Raw genomic sequence first — 18,136 nt, forward strand, 5'->3', positions numbered from 1 at the left:
AGAGTTTTTCTTCGGTATTTACCGACCGAAAGTGATTTTTTTTTTCTCGGTAATTGTATAGGTAGTCGAGTACAGTTTAATGATAACAAAAATAGACGTCCTAACTCAATCAAAAATACCACGTTTACCTCAATAACTGAAGTCTGAAATAGTTGAAGTTCTAATCATTAGAGTTTTTCAGGTGTATTTTATTTCCGACCGAAATTGATTTTTTCCCGATAATTATATACTCGTCCACAGTGTAATGATACAAACAATCGTCATTATAACTCATTTATAAATACCTAAATCAGTGAAATCCAAAGTAGCCGAACTTCTAATCAGTAAAGTTTTTCCGGTGCATTTTCCGACCGTTAGTTTGATCTGTACCCGAGCAACGCTCGAAAATTGCCATCCTTTTCTAAAGGGTGTTCGGCCGTCAGTGGCCCAATGTCCCCGAAGGGGTATTTCATTTTCTCCACAGAAAATAGTTGTGTCAATTATACGCTTGAGTGAACCTCTGTTTTGTTCTTTTTCTTTCTTATCCAGTGAATCCAACATCACTTTGGTGCCTTCTATTCGGCCAGAATTGAACTTCGTAAAGTTTCTGTAGCTGTACAAGAAAATTTGTGGTACTAGAGTTGCTGTGAGAGTTGAATTAGCCTATTACACCTTTCCACTTTCTATAAGGCGTAGTTACTAAAGCTCCATATTTTTGGTATTTACCTTTTACCAGTGAACTCATTGGCAAATAACACACAAAACGTCCCCCGGATCCCCCGGTTTCGGACCCAAATTTTCGGACCCCCCCCGAACGAAATTTCTGGCTACGCTACTGTATGTTGATGTCGAGCAGCAATTCGTGGAGTGACGTCACGGCTGGCAGATAGATTCTACTCGTACATGGATCGATCAGATAGAAAAAGTTTTTATGTTTATGCTTATTACATTACTAAATTGTCATTTTATTTTATACATTTAAATTAGGTTATCTTTATTTTAGATTTAGTTCATATTTGTATATCAACAACTGTAATCACATTATGCATGGTTAATATATATCAAGGTGATACAAATTAACTTTCTTATTTTTATATAATGAATGAATTGGTTTATTTTGTGTAACATTGTTTTACACTGTTCTCTGTTAGAGTTGTTGCATTAGCTAATTAAGTTGTCTTTAAAAAGTTTTAACTTTAATTTTCTTTCTATAATCTGGTTACCTTTTTATATTTTACGATATTCTTCCTATTAATTACCTTCTTTTTTTATAACATACGTCTTAATTCCCACATTATTAACGTCATAATTTAGCTTATTGATTTCTTTTAAATTTCTCGTCACCTTTTATTTTTTTATGAATGTAGAGCAAAGTTAATTTCTAACGTGTCATTAACTAAAATACTCAAATGATAAAAGCCATTTAATCGTAATACGTTTGTGAATATAGCAAATCAAGTACAGTACAGTGAATTGGTGTAAAAAAAAGTCTTGCAACACAAAGTGGTACGTGACATACGAGTCAATGCAAGCCTGGATGTGACGCGGTATTACCAGCTGTAACGGAAGAATGGTTACTGATGGAATAATCGATTGAATTCAGCAATCGATAGTTCATTACCTTACATCTCATCTATTTTCCTGAACCCTATACCTTCATGATTTAAATTATCGCATGTTTACACGACACAGAACGTGAGCAAAAGATAACAATAATATAAAACATGCAGAATAATTTAATGCCGAGGAGCAAAATAGATGTAAACAACCGGAAGAAAGTGTAAACATAATCGCGTCGCCTCATACTGATAATCAGCTGGTAAAAGAATTTGACAACACCCTAAGGTAAGGGGGAGTAGGGTGCGTTAACTGCACATAAGCCCAGGCTTGCATTAATGCGTCTCATATTATAGTCACATTATTGGACAATATTTTGTACTTTCACAAATTATCCGCTGATTGTTAAATGAGATCGGCTATATTCTACCTAGCCTAATATCTAACAGCTGACATTTAGTAACAATTTTTTGGATTTCAGTAAAGTGTTATTTTCTCTTTCAACTTAAAGATCAACTCCACAGATGTTATGAAGGACTTGGTTTGACAGAAATATCAGATAGAAAACCAAACTTGTACTAATCTAAAGTTTACTAATCTATGTAACTTTGGTTCATGAACTGGAACAAAGCTCAAGGAGACCTCAAACTGAGTAATCCATCAGTGAGATTATTGGTACTTGGAAACCAGGTAATCCACATAGTAAAGCACTATGTCCTCCAGGCTTTCGGAACATCAATGCAACATATTCAGAGAACATTAGCTTAAAACCTTGAAGAACATTAAAATCCTGCATTGAAGAACATTAAGTGTATACTTTCTCTTTATGATAATCCACTACTGAATAAAAGGCAGGTTTTATAAGTAAAAATAACTATACAAATGTTGGTAAATTGGTTAGGTCCATCTTACTGAGTAATCAATTAATAAGCTAGTTTATCACAAAGCTATAAAGTTCGAAGAAGATAAAAGTTGCTAAATTTTAAACATATAAACATTACTAATAATGAAAATAAATAAATATTATCTTTTGATTTCAGAAATAATGGCCTGCAGTTATAGGCTAACAACCAGTAGATACATTTTAATATCATCAGAATACTGCTGAACGCCATAGTCCAGGAGAAATATTATGTAACTGATAAAAAATATGCATCATAAATTGGAGGCACTTTTGAATTAGGCATGAAATTCTCAGATTACATACCACCAGAGTATACAGTAAGTACTTTCCAGGTATATATATATATATATATCAGAAATATGCATCTCTGGTTTGATATTTCCATATGACAGCCAATGGTCTGTTTAGATTTATTTCTTAATGCTCTCATTCATCAAAAATTTTTACCTACAACTAGATAACCAAACACTTTTAAACCTATGTTTATTTTACTTTTAGTTCAAGAACTGTCTCTGAAAATATTTACTTTTCCTAGTGGAACATCCTGATAAAACATAAATAAAAGATAAAGAAAATTTGGGTTAAACCAACCAAAATTGCTGTCATTTGAAGTTTATAATGTACACATCTAAAATACACTGCGTGAAATACTGATTCTATCCATACAAACTGTCAAGGCATTACAAATTTCAGTAAATTAATTATAATAATATAGTGACCATCTAAATAATACTGGCCACACATATACAAACATATTTTTTCATATTTTAAAAGATTTTCAACCCTTGAACTGCCCGCCAGCATTTTTTCTAAAAATGCCATGGCATTATCTCTACTATTGCAAACTTTACAGAAATAATTAAGTACTGTTTCATTGTATTTTTCTTAGTGACAAAAAGACTTTCAGACACAGTAAAGTTGTAAAAATAATGCAAAAAGTATGGCTTTTCCTAAACTAATTTTGGTTATAAAGATACAAAACACATATTTACAACAATAAGACGATGTACACAATTTTTGGATTATTTTCGGCACTAAAACCTCAAAGCGTGGCATCAACAGTTGACTGCATCTCAAACTAGGTGGTGTTACAGCTGATCAAATATGGAACTAGTAAACACAAAAGTCAGGTCATAGACAGTGGAATAACTTGAATAACAGTAATCTGTAAATTATGTATCAGCCACTACATGTGATTTCATGTGAAAATTCTGACTGACCTTCGAATAATTAATAAAAAAGTGAGTTGGTACTATGTGGTACCAATAGACTTGTAGAAAGGACGGTTCTGACCGGCAGCTTGAGAATTAATCTTATTACTTATATTGAAAACTCTGGAGGTTGTGTTATCAATACACAAAATTTACTTGAAGTGAAATTTCTCAGCTACCTAACAATTAATGGGCATTCGCAAGTTTTATTGTTTGTACTTTTTGGTGATCAAAGAGAGGAATGCTAATGCACTACAAGTACTCAGAGCCGAGAACAATCGAGGGACTCTTAACCACTAAATATCCCATTGACCCAGACTTCCTTTGTTCTTAGAATTGCTTTGTACATTAACATACTTTTTATTGTTTGTACCGTACATCTGTTATATGTATTAAATTTAATACAAAAACATGTAATTAAATATCTGGAATGAAAAATATATATTTTGTGGTATAGAAAATTTTTTGATATACATGAGTTTTTTGACATAATATAAATAAATAAAATAGTATAAATATGTAAGTTGTAGAATTAAAGTGTCATATTATCCCATTTTATCCATGGTTCTGTTATATATTTGTAACTATTAAGTAAATTACCACATTATTCCTGTAAATATTTAAAAAATGCATGTATGAATGAATGAATGTTTATTCCAGCAACTGTACATGAAATACACTTACAAATTACAATAGTAATGCACTAAACAGAATTATTTTGAAAACAATAGTTTTACTAGTTGTCTAGCTAAGATATAACTTATATAATTAATAAGGAATAAAGCCTGCATGGGCATTCAGCCTGTACGCAGGCTTCAGTTGATCGTCCGCCACGATAATTTAAAATGAAGAACTTGATACCTTAAATAGCATGTAATAGATTGTGCTAGAATTTTTAACATACAATTTATAATTTAAAATAAAAGAAAGAAAAACGATTTAATATGAGAACTGGCTTGTTACGTTTGATAAAATAATAAATTAGTGTTAATATATTTATAATAAAGCAACGGCATCACACATTGTGCTTGACCCAGGGGAGATCAAGTCAGCATGGTTCTATGTAATAATATTATAGTAGTATGTGTACTAATGTAGCGTTTAGTTTGAATGGTAGCATAGTATAATAGTAGTAGTAGTAATAGTAGTAGTAGTAGTAGTAGTAGTAGTTTTTTTTGTTGTTTAAGATAGAAAATGCACTATGCACCGTCAGGGACAGATGTTTGCCCTGGTGAAACCTACCGGTCCAGGCATTGGAAACCCTCTCGGGAACGCATCTCTGCAACTACTTCAAGAGGGTGCCATCGTTCACCCAATGGGCATTACTTCATTCTAAAATCCACCGACATGAGCTATTCTGGTGCTTTAAAGCTGCTCTCTTCTTTTTTGCCTTAGCACCCTCTTGCAGAACGCAGCGATAGCGCTCCACGATTCGGGACTGGACAACATCTCTTTGTAGTAGTAGTAGTAGTAGTATGGTTTAGTAGTAGTATATGTGGTCGGGTGTAATATTAGGAAGTGTCTGGGATGTAGCAGAACATTATTATATGACACTGTTGTATACACCAATAAATATTTTAATCATTATTTACAAAGCGAAATAAAATCTCAGGATTGGGAGCTGGCCTCCCCCAAAGAGACATGAGTTTTTGGAAACTTCCAATTATCTGAAATTTATTTAATACTTATCAGTCTTTATAAAAGTTACCAAGAAACCTTGTTTGGGAATGAAATCCTAGTTAGGGAATTTATAGCTTAAATTATCAATAAAGTATTTAGAAAATAATGAAAAAGCTATTACTTATAAGTATTTCGTGATATGTGTACTATTTTCTGATCAACTTAAGTCCATGGATGATGGTAAACATTAAATAACAATTAATAACTGAGTCTAAATTTTACAAAATAAATAAAATTCATTTTAAATTTATGTAAAAAAATCACTTAAGTAAACATTAAAACTAATTAGCACAAACGTTAATTATCTACTCTTAACAAATCCTTGATAGTACTTTTCAATGAGCAACACTGGTATTGTTGAGTAACATATTTATTGGCTAAGGAAAAGGTTGTTGAACAGCTTAGAGCTGAAGTTTAAAAAATGTATCCTTCATATTACATTTTTAATTTTTTAGAAACTAAGCTGATAGTCATGATGGGTGCAAAATATCACACATTTGGCCTTAATTCAATGGGATGATGCAGAATGTAGATAAAGAGCGTAAACATTTAAAATTAACGTTTAAAACTGAACAACAATTGATATAAGACTGACTATAATGACAGTATACCTTTAGTTACCATGTAGGCTATGCTAGTTTATGCAATAACAACATTAGCACCAGCCTGCTATTCATAGCACTTTTGTTTATAAAAATACTCTGAAGTATTACTTTGTAATTTATCTGCAAACCTATTACTTTCTTGTACCTATTACTTACTACCTCTCGAGTGTATGGCTGTACTGTTTTCATCTGCCTAATGCCAGCCCTGAGGTCTCCTCTCAGAACAACAGTCTCTCACTCAGGATACTGTTATTTCCTATATGATAGGACCTTGTGGACCAGATAACATGTTAGTTTGTATTGACATAAACTTTTCAGTATCCTTGTAGAGTTATACATGATCAAACCGTTTCGGATTGAAAATTATAAAATAGAGAAGCCTCTGATTTTATCCATGTCCCAGAGGATGTAACACACATCATTACAACACAAGACGAGCGACAGATTTTCACCTTCCTGGACATCGACTTTCTCTGTTTGAGGAGAAGCCCTCTTACATGGGTTTAAAACTGTGGAACCACCTGTCAGAATACCTGAAGGGACATGGTGCGGCAAAATTCAAGAAGGAGGTGAAGTTGTGGCTGCTGCAAAATCCATTCTACTCATTAGAAGAATACCTGAACAGAGAGCAAAACTAACAACCAAACTGGACATTTACCTTCTGTCATTGTTTGTAAACTACGCAATTGTATTTATATGATCTGTAACAAATTTTGACGAGTTACAATTCTCAAAGATTGTGTCTATTGTCTATTATTATCACTGGACATTCTTTTACAGAACTGTAAGCAGAATAGTTCATCAACTGCATGAACTGAAGCTTAATGTATTCTGAACATAGACTTATAAATTTGTATACAACTCCTGTCCTTCCAAGAGCAAGCTCAATGACATGATTAGGGAACATAAGGTTGCTATCAAGTAAGAGACTGAGTCTTTTGATCTGGTCACTTATATTTTTAAATATACTGTCATGAGCTATTTCCTCTACCTATCAGATCCACTACCTGTACCAGATTGTGTGAAACAAACATGAACTGGCTATACTTAGCTTAAACACATTGTCTGGTAACAAGAAACTGTTATACAAGTCTTAAGTTTTATAGGAAATGACCCACTGAGAAAGGCACGTAGGGTAGGTAAATGCAACTAATATCCATTAGTCTGCAATGTTACATAGATGAGCCTTGCAATGTTGTATACACTTATGAAAGCCAGAAGTGTACCAGTTAAAAAGGGCTGGATGAAGATATCTTCTTTGAAGTACTCCTTGTTTTCAATAAGAGATGTAGCCACCTGCTTTCTACATAACTGTTCTCAAACTATAGATTTGCAAAATATAGTATTCACTAAATAGCAGTTTCACAGAAAACTGTAGAAACGAATCTTAACAACAACATATTTTTACTGTATATATGCAGGGAAAAGTAATGTTTTAAAAGCATATGTGTAGTACATTAAAAAGGAATTTTAAAGTTCATTGCCTCTCACCTTAATTAAATTACTGAACAAATTTTCATATTAGGTACTAGTGAAAACACAATGATTTAATTTAAAGCCAGATTGGGTACTTTCATGTTTCCACCATTTGCATTGTGACTAAGGTTTCCAAAAGTTAAGACAGCAGGTGATATTCAAGTGGATCTGAATTGTTGAACACTGTTTAGATGTGGTCCTTTAACCAGTATATGAACTTTCTTTCCATTTCTGAAGAAATACTGATTAAGAATGACTCCTTTATCAGATGTGCTGTATCGGTACTATATGCTCATGGTTTTTGTCTTATGTGTATAGATATTGTCTCCATATTGTAACACTAACGATAGTATTTTTTAGTAAGTTTTTGACTCATAGAAGCAAACTCATAATGAACTCGTAATTGAAAGAACATCTTATCACATGCACAAACACGTAAAATAGTAAATCACAAAGTGTGGTGCAAAATACTAAAGTATACTTTTGAATTAACAACTAGCAGTGAGAGTTGTGGGAGATTCTTGTTACAAAATGAAAGTTTGTATGGGTCAAAATCATCTACAAAAGATCCTTGATATGCCAGAAATTCCTATAGATTTGACCCAAAAATGGCATACCGTACACATTCTATGGAATAATGTTTAATGTTTAAGAACCATGAACGCTTTCCATACAACTACTGTGAACGTCTAGTATATGCAAATGGGTTTGACCCAAAATTGGCATATAAATTGAAAAGATTCTAATCTATGATGGTTCCTAAAGCATTTTGGATCCATTTTTCACACATCTATCCTAGATTTTTCCAGACATTTGCCATTGGTCAGTGATACACAAAATCAGTAACACCTACACGATTGAAAATTTCTGAAAAAATCCGGTTTTCTTCACAATCCTTCCATCGTCCCAATAAAATTTCAAATTAAGAACTACACTGGACCACATATATGGATATAGTTAAAAATTGGAATGAGCTGTTATTTACTGATCAACACATGGGAACAAAAAGCTTCATGGGAGTGGATCTTCATGACCAGAAACATTTTTCACACCCTTTACAAGATGTAGTTTACAATTTGGATGCTGGAAAGAAAACTGTGGATCTTTTTTGATCTTAAAAAGAACTTTAACAGAGTTAACCATCTAAGACTTCACATGAGAGTATGCAATTGAGAATATGGGAGTTCGAGGTCTATCATTAAAATGGATGCAATCTTAGTTAGATGGTAGAAATCAGTGTGTCAGTCTATTTTATTGGGAAAATCTCAGATCCGTACTGGGATCTGCCCTCTATAATATATGTCAACAGTTTGACACCTCTGTGGAGAATTGTCATTCAAATCTATACGGACAATATTCCAATCAGTTTTGGTTGTCTGTCTTATGACATACATTGCACTAACTCAATATTTAAAAAATTTAACCTTAAAATATTTAGAAAAATGATGCTGTGTACTATTTTTTTCTAAAAAGCACCTAAGGCCTATTTTATATTAACATGAATGTTTCAAAATTGAAACACACTCCCAATATTTAGGAACTGTCTGTGGGAAAGATACTATAATTTCTTTTGTTAATGAGATGGATATCTCAGTACAAAAACCCTTGACTATTAAAATTGTATTACATGTGCTTCATAGAAACAAGACTGAGACTTGGTATTTTTGTTGGGGAAAATTTGCTCAGGTGCAAATGAGAAGGCTCTTCAAGGCAAATTGGTATAAGAATAATTTTAGAATGAAAAAGGGTAAGTAATGCAGCAAGGCATTTAGGGATGTTTTTTTCTCACCTTATAGTCCATATATATTTTGGGGACAATTATTTTTGTCAGGTATCCCAAGGTCTTCACACCCATCACAGTTATGCTTGATAACAACACAAGAAGAAGACAGGACATACGCCCTGGACCTTGCCAACTGAATCTATTGGCTGCACTGCCACAGAGTTTTGGTGCAATCCTATTTAATAAGTTGCCTGATGAAATAAAAACCATTACCATCAGGTAACTATTTAGAAATTAAATAAAAAAAATACCTTTATTTCAGCAGAGTTAGGGCTATCAAGCCCTCTTTACTATAAAACTATTTAAAACATGGCTCTGGAAATTCCTGGTTGAGGTGTATTACATAGTTCATGAGTTTTTTTTATTAAAATCTTGAATTACTAAGTATTACAATTCTCATATATAATGTTTAATTTTTTAAAGTATAATATTATACATTTTAATATATGACAATTATGCAAATGTATCTAAATGTATAAATATTTATACCAAATTTTATTATGACATTTGATAAATACTACTTGTGTCACTGCCAAATAAAATATATTTGAATTTGAATATTCTACTGAAGAAATTAATACTAACTGAAAAACCTGCATGAAGGTGCTTAAGTAGATTACTCATTTAGTCTTATTACACATCTTTATACATGTTTTTTGATCTGTAATGGTTTTACCCTGATGAAAAAATACAAAGAAAAAGTAAACTTGTTAGAAAAGTATAAAAGGAAACATAAACCGCAATAAAAACTTAAGATTCTAATAGGATACAATACATGACTTTAGTATGGTTTGTATGCTATAAATTGCTGTTTGAATAACATAATTTATGGATTCTCCTTACAGCAAAATAAATGTGGAATAGAGATGGAAAATCCCATAGTTTGACAGCTTCTAGAAACTGGAATCATTGAGAGGCAAGAAGCTTCCAAAGGTAGAAAACATTCATTGGCTGAATGGTTCTACAGACAGAGCCAGACTCAGCTTAGACGGGGCCCGGCCAAATGTCTTTTCCAGAGAAGATATTCAGCCGGGCCCCGTCATGTGTCACTACTGCAACACGGTTTTTAAAAATAGACGTGTGGCGAGGCCCCAATAATATTGTCTAAAAACACTGGTTTGAGTACGGGCCTATCTACAGGGCAACATATTTTATACTAAAATCTTCAAAGACCGTAAATCATGAAAAATATAGAATGCAAAGTCCATGTTATAAAGTAATTTCTAAAATTTGATTATCACCCACTCTTGCATTGTGGTATCCTTCCTAGCTTACAGGATACGGGTGATCCTAGTTATCATCATCTCTACATATATCACCAATTTCTGGAAGCTTTCAGAGGGTAGCAGCTTTCTGAGACCAGAAGCTCACCAAGGGTGGAAACTGCTACATGTAAGATGCTTCTTGAGACTGAAATTTTCCCCCCAAAAGCTTCACTTGGTCTGAAACTAGAAGTAGTAGAAGTAGAAGTAGAATATATTTATTTCCTCAAAATACAATACATATTTACATGTAATTCATTTTACATAGAAAAAATTAAAACTAAAACTCAAATGCCTTATTGTCAGGTTTGTTTTAGGCTACAGAAGCCCTACTTAAAAATAAACTTTAATTTAATTTAATTTGATAGTTTTAAAACAAAATTATAAAAAAATGTTATTAATATGTTTGAGGAAATAATAGGGCCTCCAAGGCTAAGCCTGTTTAGAGGTTCCATCAATGTATTATGACAAATGGTGTACAAGAATCCAGCTTCAGAATTACAAAAACATAAAGTTCAACTTCTCGCTCAGAAATAAATGAAATAAAACACGAATCTATTTGAAGAGCTCAAAGCTAAAAGGATGAGGGTCCATTAATTGTCGTTTTGGAGCTAACACTGATTTCTTGTATTTTATTTATTATAAAATATTACATTGGTATTTAACTAAGCTGAAAAGATGAAGGTGTACAACCTATAGAGGTTTGAAAAATACGTGTTCTAGGCTAAAAGGATGAAGGTGTTATAAATGCTGGCTAAAAGGATGAGAGTCCAACCTAGTCCAGATTGCTGACCACAGAGGTCTCTGCTCTTAGTGCTGTTGTTTGTTGCCCATCTGCTGATTGTTTGTGTTTTGGAAATTTGCATTCCAGTGTTTATTTACAGCTTCAGGTTAATTGTAGTGTAGATTAGTGTTGTTTTGTGCAGTTTAAAATGTCTGACAACGAAAATTCTGTAACAATTGAAAACTGTGCAAAGAAAAGGAAAAGTTTTGGCGTATGCAAGATGTAATGAAAAGGTTGAGGTTGTGTAGCCATGACTTAGGACCAGACTGTAAATGTTTAAGACTTGAGTGTTTTAAAAACATAAGTTTAAGTGAAAGACAAGATATTATTTCTAAGTTCAACCTACTTTTCATCACATGAAAAACAATCAATGTATCTTTGTGGACTAATATTATGCTGTCCTGTCACGCGCCATAGGTCAAAAAAGTCTGAGGCTGAAGCAGATTTTCACACCTTTTCTTATACTTTACAAAGGTAAGAGTAATGAGAAATGACCAGGTAGTAGAAATACCTGTTTATTATAAGGCATTTCTGTCCCTTCACGGCATCACGGCCAAAAGAGTACAGAATTTACAAAAAGAGCCTAAAAACAACAGGTGTTAGCCCCTTTGGACATGCGAGGAAAGCATTCTTCTAAGCCTAATAAGATTCCAGATGATATTGTTGCCTCAGTATTTGACCACATTAAATCCTTTAAAACAAGAAACTCACACTATGGGTTAACAAAATCCAAAAAAACAATACTTACCTGAAGAGCTTAATGTAAGTAAAATGTTTTCTTTATACAAAGAAAAATTATCCAAACAATAAAAAAGTATCTCTGGAAAAGTACAGACAAATATTTAATACTAACTTTAACTTGTCTTTTGGCTATCCCAGATGTGACACCTGCAGCACCTGTGACGAACTTACAGTAAATATTGAATCAATTCAAAGTAAGTTGGCCCTACTTGCCGATAATCATAATGATTTTGCAAAACTAAACTGTGAACTAAAAACTCTTTAAAAAAAAAAAAAGAATTACATTTAAGGAGAGCTGATTCTTTTTACACAAATTAAGAGAAATGCTAGGCTTGAAGCACAAAGAGATAAAACAAAAGAAGCGATTACTATGGATTACCAGAAGAATCTGCCAATCCCAAACATTAGTACTAACGATTTCTATTATCGTAGGCAACTATCTTTTTACTTATTTAATATTCATAAAACTTTCAGACTCTGAATCTTTTTTTTTATACATATGCAGAAATCTATGGCAAAAAAGGAGGAGATGAGGTTTGTTCCTTGCTTTGGGATTTCATTTTCAACCACCTTGACTTGCAAGTAAAAGAACTTAAACTTTTCTGTGATTCCTGCGCAGGACAAAACAAAAACTATGTTGTTTTCCGTATGCTTCACTACATTGTACACTATACTAAAAGACTTGAAAAAATAACAATGATTTTTCCAATTAGGGGCCACTCATACCTGGAGTGTGACAGGAATATGGCATTGATTGATCAAAAATCTGTGGTCGAAACTCCTTCCGAGTGGAAACAAAGTTATCGAAAACTCCAGATCCAAACCAACTCCATTTAGAGTGATTTCTTGCGACAACCAGGAAATTTTTAAGTCTTTGACTAAATTTCTTTCTCATTTATATGCAAAATGTTGTCCTTTCAAAAACACAACCTGTTACGGCAACTAAGCATAGTTTCCCATCACCCTCGAATGATGTTACATCGTCCAGTCTTTTAATGGCATAAATGAAGAAAGTGTTGTTACTAAAGCCTAAAAGGAAACACGTTTCCCTGCCAGAAGGCTGTTTTCACACTGCCAGAGCTTGCATATTGTGGACTTTTACCTTTAAAAAAAGCAAAATACGATGATATTCAACATTTAAAAAGATTTTGCTCTGTAAAGTCTCTATCATATTTTGACACACTGCCATATGCTTAAACTGTTAAATGTATCCATTACAAACAATCTTGTTATTGAATTTGTAGCTGTAATCAACATAAGCAGATCTGTAAACAATTTTTGAAAATTTTAGTCTATCTGTATTTGTTTGTTTCATTTCAAGACTTGTTTAGTGGACCCTCATCCATTTAGCCTAAGATTTAGTGGGCATTAAAAAAATAAAATTACTAAGATTTAATTTTAAAATTTATAATTATAACCAAAATACATAGCATATACGTTCCCAGTAAGGTACTGCATGAATTTAGTAACCAAAATGAAGAGCTCTTTATTTTAATTATTTTTCAATTTAGTTTTAAAATCTTAAAGTCTTGATTTCTCAAAACTTGTTATTTTGGATCCTCATCCTTTTAGCTTTGAGCTCTTCATTTTATATTCTTAAATTGTGCCATATAATGTCAAATAAAATAACTCCTTGTAAAATATAAATTCACACATATGTCTACATACATACATACATACACACACATACATACATATGTACATAAAATAATATTAATACAGTCATTACAAATACAAAAATATATGAAATCAAACAATTAATTAACAATACCTTGCTGCAATGTATGCTACTACAACTTTAATTTACTTCATCCAGGAATCTCTAGCAGTGTTTCAATCTCTTTCATACTAAATAACCAATGTCTAAGTCTTTTTATGAATATATTTACATTTTGAAAAGTTTTAACTCTGAGAGATCAAAAGCTCACAAAGGCCAGAGATTTTCATTCCAAATGTCATGAGTTCCCATTTATTAAGCTCCTTTATATCCGTAGTTCCTACAGGCCAGGTGTTGCCAAAGGCTGGCAGCTCTAGATGTTAGAAGCTGCTATACGTAAAGTAGAAGGTGAGAGGGCCAAGGCTCCTATGGATCTGGTAGAGAACCACATACATATTACGGACTGTTTCTTTGGAACTCTAAAATGTTCAGAAATCAGTTAGCTTTCAAACACTGAGTAAATCTAAAATAATACTGAGTAGTATTAGAAAGCTGAAAGTGTTTAAAGACTAAATGATCCTTGTAACCAGATTCTTCTTAGCTAACATAATATTTTATCCAGACCATCTTATTGGGTTAAAAAACTTGCCTGATACTTTGGAATCATAAGTCAAAACCAGACTGAGAAAAAGTGAGAAACAAATTTAAATTACATTTTCATGCATGTTTGAACTTACATGGATATTTATCCAATACAATGCTATTGTATAGTGAAAATATTGACAGCAGCCAAGAATCTGAGGAAATCCTTCACTTTTTCCTAGCTTTTATTGAAAAACGTGGTTAACATGTAAAACAAGCATCCTTTTATTGAATTTATTCCCATTCACTGAGATAAAAATTTAAATTACATTTTCATGCATATTTTAATTCACATGGATTTTTAAGTAATTCAATACTATAGTATAGTGAAAATATTGACAGCAGACAAGAAGCTGAGGAAATCCTCACTTTTTCCAAGCTTTTTATTGCAAAATCATGGTTAACATGTAAAACAAGCATCCTTTTATTGTATTATATGCTCATTTTAAAATCAAAATCAACAGTCAAACATATAATTATCATACATACATCCTTCATTCATTCAGCAATCCTTCCACTTCAGGTGTTAATGTTGATCTCCTAATTGCCTAGTATCACAGTTATATGCCATTTATATTGTAAAATACTTATTACAGTATAAATGTTTTAGGTGAGTTTTAAACGCCTTGGGCATTGTAACATTCTTTATCCAGTTTAGCAACTTGTTAATGAAATCAACACATGACTGTGCGCCTAAATAAATAAATAACTATTTATTTTCCAACATTTACATTCATGTTTACAAATAAATACAATCATAGCTCATTTAGACATACAATACAGATCTGTTTTCTAATTTCAGAGACAACGGAATCAACAGTTGAATTTTTGGAAGGTTTCTCTGAAATTCTAATTAATGATCATGTGAATTGTATGTTTTTGTAATCTGAACACTCTCATCACTTAATTATTTTCACAGGCACCCTACAATACAACTCCAAAGAAGAGGTAGAGGTAAAACAGTCCATAATAAACCATCATCAGGACCTGAGGGATGCTAAATTCGGCTAAATACACCAAAACATAAATGCATTTGGAGAATAATTTTGTGCAAATATGGTCAATGTGACCATTCCAGCTGCTTGATGATTTGAGTGGGCTCTTCATCAGTGACAGATGTCAGTGCCAGTGACATCGCTGGACATGTGGGATTTACTTGAAGTTGTAATAGTAGGAGGCTCACAAACCATTCTCAACCCAATCAGCACAACAAACGTTTGTCCTCAATTTTGACTTTGGTTTATTTGTATTTTTTCTTTATTTACGATGCCCCAAACATTTTTAGAAACAATTGAATTAAAGAGACATTATATCATGTTTTTACTGCTTGAATCAGTTTTTTATATGTTTCTCTGTATTTCTTGAAAAAAGTTTTGAAGTCATTACTTGAAGTTTTTTTTTTAACTACGGAGAAAAACTTAAATTTTTCTCTCAAATTAAATATGACTTAATCCAGTTATTATGTGTCTTTTTTTAACAAACTTTTTTTGTATTACAGCACAAATTCAGGTGAAAACTCAGAACATTGGTACCGTACTGATTAAAGTTGTCGAGAGAGTTGAGAAGAGTAATGTCTTATGTCTCTTACTGTTTTTGTAATTTTGGGCACCCTTTGAATTTGTTTGCTATTAATCAAAGCCTCTTTTGCCCTATTGGTCCGAGATTACACTGTGACATTAGGAAGTTTGGAAATGATGCTGTATAGCTGTTTGAGTGCTATAGGATGGGGATAGTTGGTGGTAGGGGACACTTCCTGTCATGATCCCATGAGGACTGATTATATTACATTTAAACTGAAATATAATATAATTTCAATTCAGTTAAATTTTAGGGTCTCTGATAGAACCAGAAACCCCAATTGACACATTCTATACTTTATTTCCTAACAGATTTATTGAAAAACTAGTACATGAGTCAAATCAAAACTGAATGAGAGTAAATCGAACCCCTAGAAACATTGGCGAAATTAAAGTATTTTTAGGAATAAATCTTATAGGCATAAAAAGATTACAATCCCACTAATATTATAAATGCGAAAGTTTGAATGTTTGGATATTTGGATGTTTGGATGTTTGTAAGTTTAGATGTTTAAATGTTTGGAGGTTTGTCCTCGAATCACGCTGAAACTGCTATACAGAGTGTGCTGAAATTTGGAACAGGTATAGTTTTTGGTCTGAATTAATATTTAGAGTGCTTTTTACCACCCATAACACATTAATTTCACCAAATAAAGTCGAATTCAAATTGAAAAATTAGTTTGTTTACATTCGAATGTTATGATAAGAATGTAAACGTGTTTTATATTGGATCCAACAGACACGTAATACAAAGCAAACTGATACTTAACCGCTGTTAATACTTTCAGCTGAAGTTCATCAAAGAGGCAAAAACGTTTACATTTAAAATTTAGAAAATTGTTATTGTAAAGTGATTGACCAGTAGTGTAATGCAGGTTGCATACAAGACGTCATTGACTAAGTTTACATTTAGATTGTACCAATGATCAATAAACTATCTAATGCAATGAAAATATTATTAAACGCTATTATGAAAACAACCTCATTGTACAAATCCATGGATGTTTGCACATAAGGTAATCGAATTTGGTTAGATCGAAGGTAAATGAAAAGAGCTGAAAGAAGACGCTTTATGATCGAAATTAGTTTTCATTGATACATTTTCTTGAGGCACACTCCTCAATAATACTGGAAATATCTTAGACAGAAAATTAATTTTAACAGACCAAATCTGATTCTTTATAACCTAATTAGTTTATCGAGATTCATCCATATAAATTAATTGTTCTGAATAACTTATCAACACCTAGCAAAAACCACGAAAGATACAGGCCGGAAATATGTTATTATAATACATACCTTCATAATGCGCCCAAGAGGCTCATGAAGGAACGACTATCAATTATCTCAGCAATGTTTAGAATGTGATGGAAAAAGAATACGTGAATATAGTGTACTGTTTTTCAACGGGAAATTGCGTGTGAAACCGCGGGCAACTGCTAGTCATATATAAAGACTATTGGTCCTTAGCACAAGAGATATAACATGAGATACCATTTTTGTCAACAGGTTTGGTTATATTCTTACTAATTTCCTCATAAATGACAACAATAAAACCTCGCCCTCGTGAATTATTAAAATACAATACGTTTTAGAAAACTTATAAAAACTAATACTATACACCATGGTTTCAGTCATTTGATGAAATTATTGATTGCTCTCAAAGCTCATATTTGTATCAAACATTATTCACCAAAAAACCCACTAAAGGTGCCAACATAGTGTGAGTTCAAGCTGATCAAAGAGGTTATAATCTCAGTTTTAGCTTTGATTAATCAAAGGTTTTAGGCATATTAAGGAAAGAGGCAATATAAAATTGAGAATGATTTGGGCTTGAGGGTTGTTATTGTACTAATAGAGCATTTGTCAGGAAAAAGTAACAGTACCTTCCTTTCCTTTTATAACTGCATGGCAGCAAATGAAAATTGAGGATATGGCACTAAAAGACTGAAAAGAAAGTCTGCCCAAAATAATTTCTGTATCGCAAATATATGACAAGAGAGAGGTAGTGTACCAGGTCAGGTATTAATAAAAAAAGTAAAATAAAGAATTTATTATTTTACCAGATAAAATTAGGAATATTATGCCCTCTTAAAAACATAAATTGGGGACTAAAGGTTTAAAGGACGTCCGAAACCACCACCAAATCCCAGGCAGGTAGGCTGCTTTCAAGGACAGGATTGCTTAACAGTCACCTGCACCAATACAAAACAATTTAAAAAGGTGAAGTTTTTTATCAAATATTTAGTTAAAAAAAATTATAAATTTTGTTTTTTTC

Source organism: Homalodisca vitripennis, chromosome 2, assembly GCF_021130785.1.
Source record: "Homalodisca vitripennis isolate AUS2020 chromosome 2, UT_GWSS_2.1, whole genome shotgun sequence".
NCBI lineage: Eukaryota > Metazoa > Arthropoda > Insecta > Hemiptera > Cicadellidae > Homalodisca > Homalodisca vitripennis.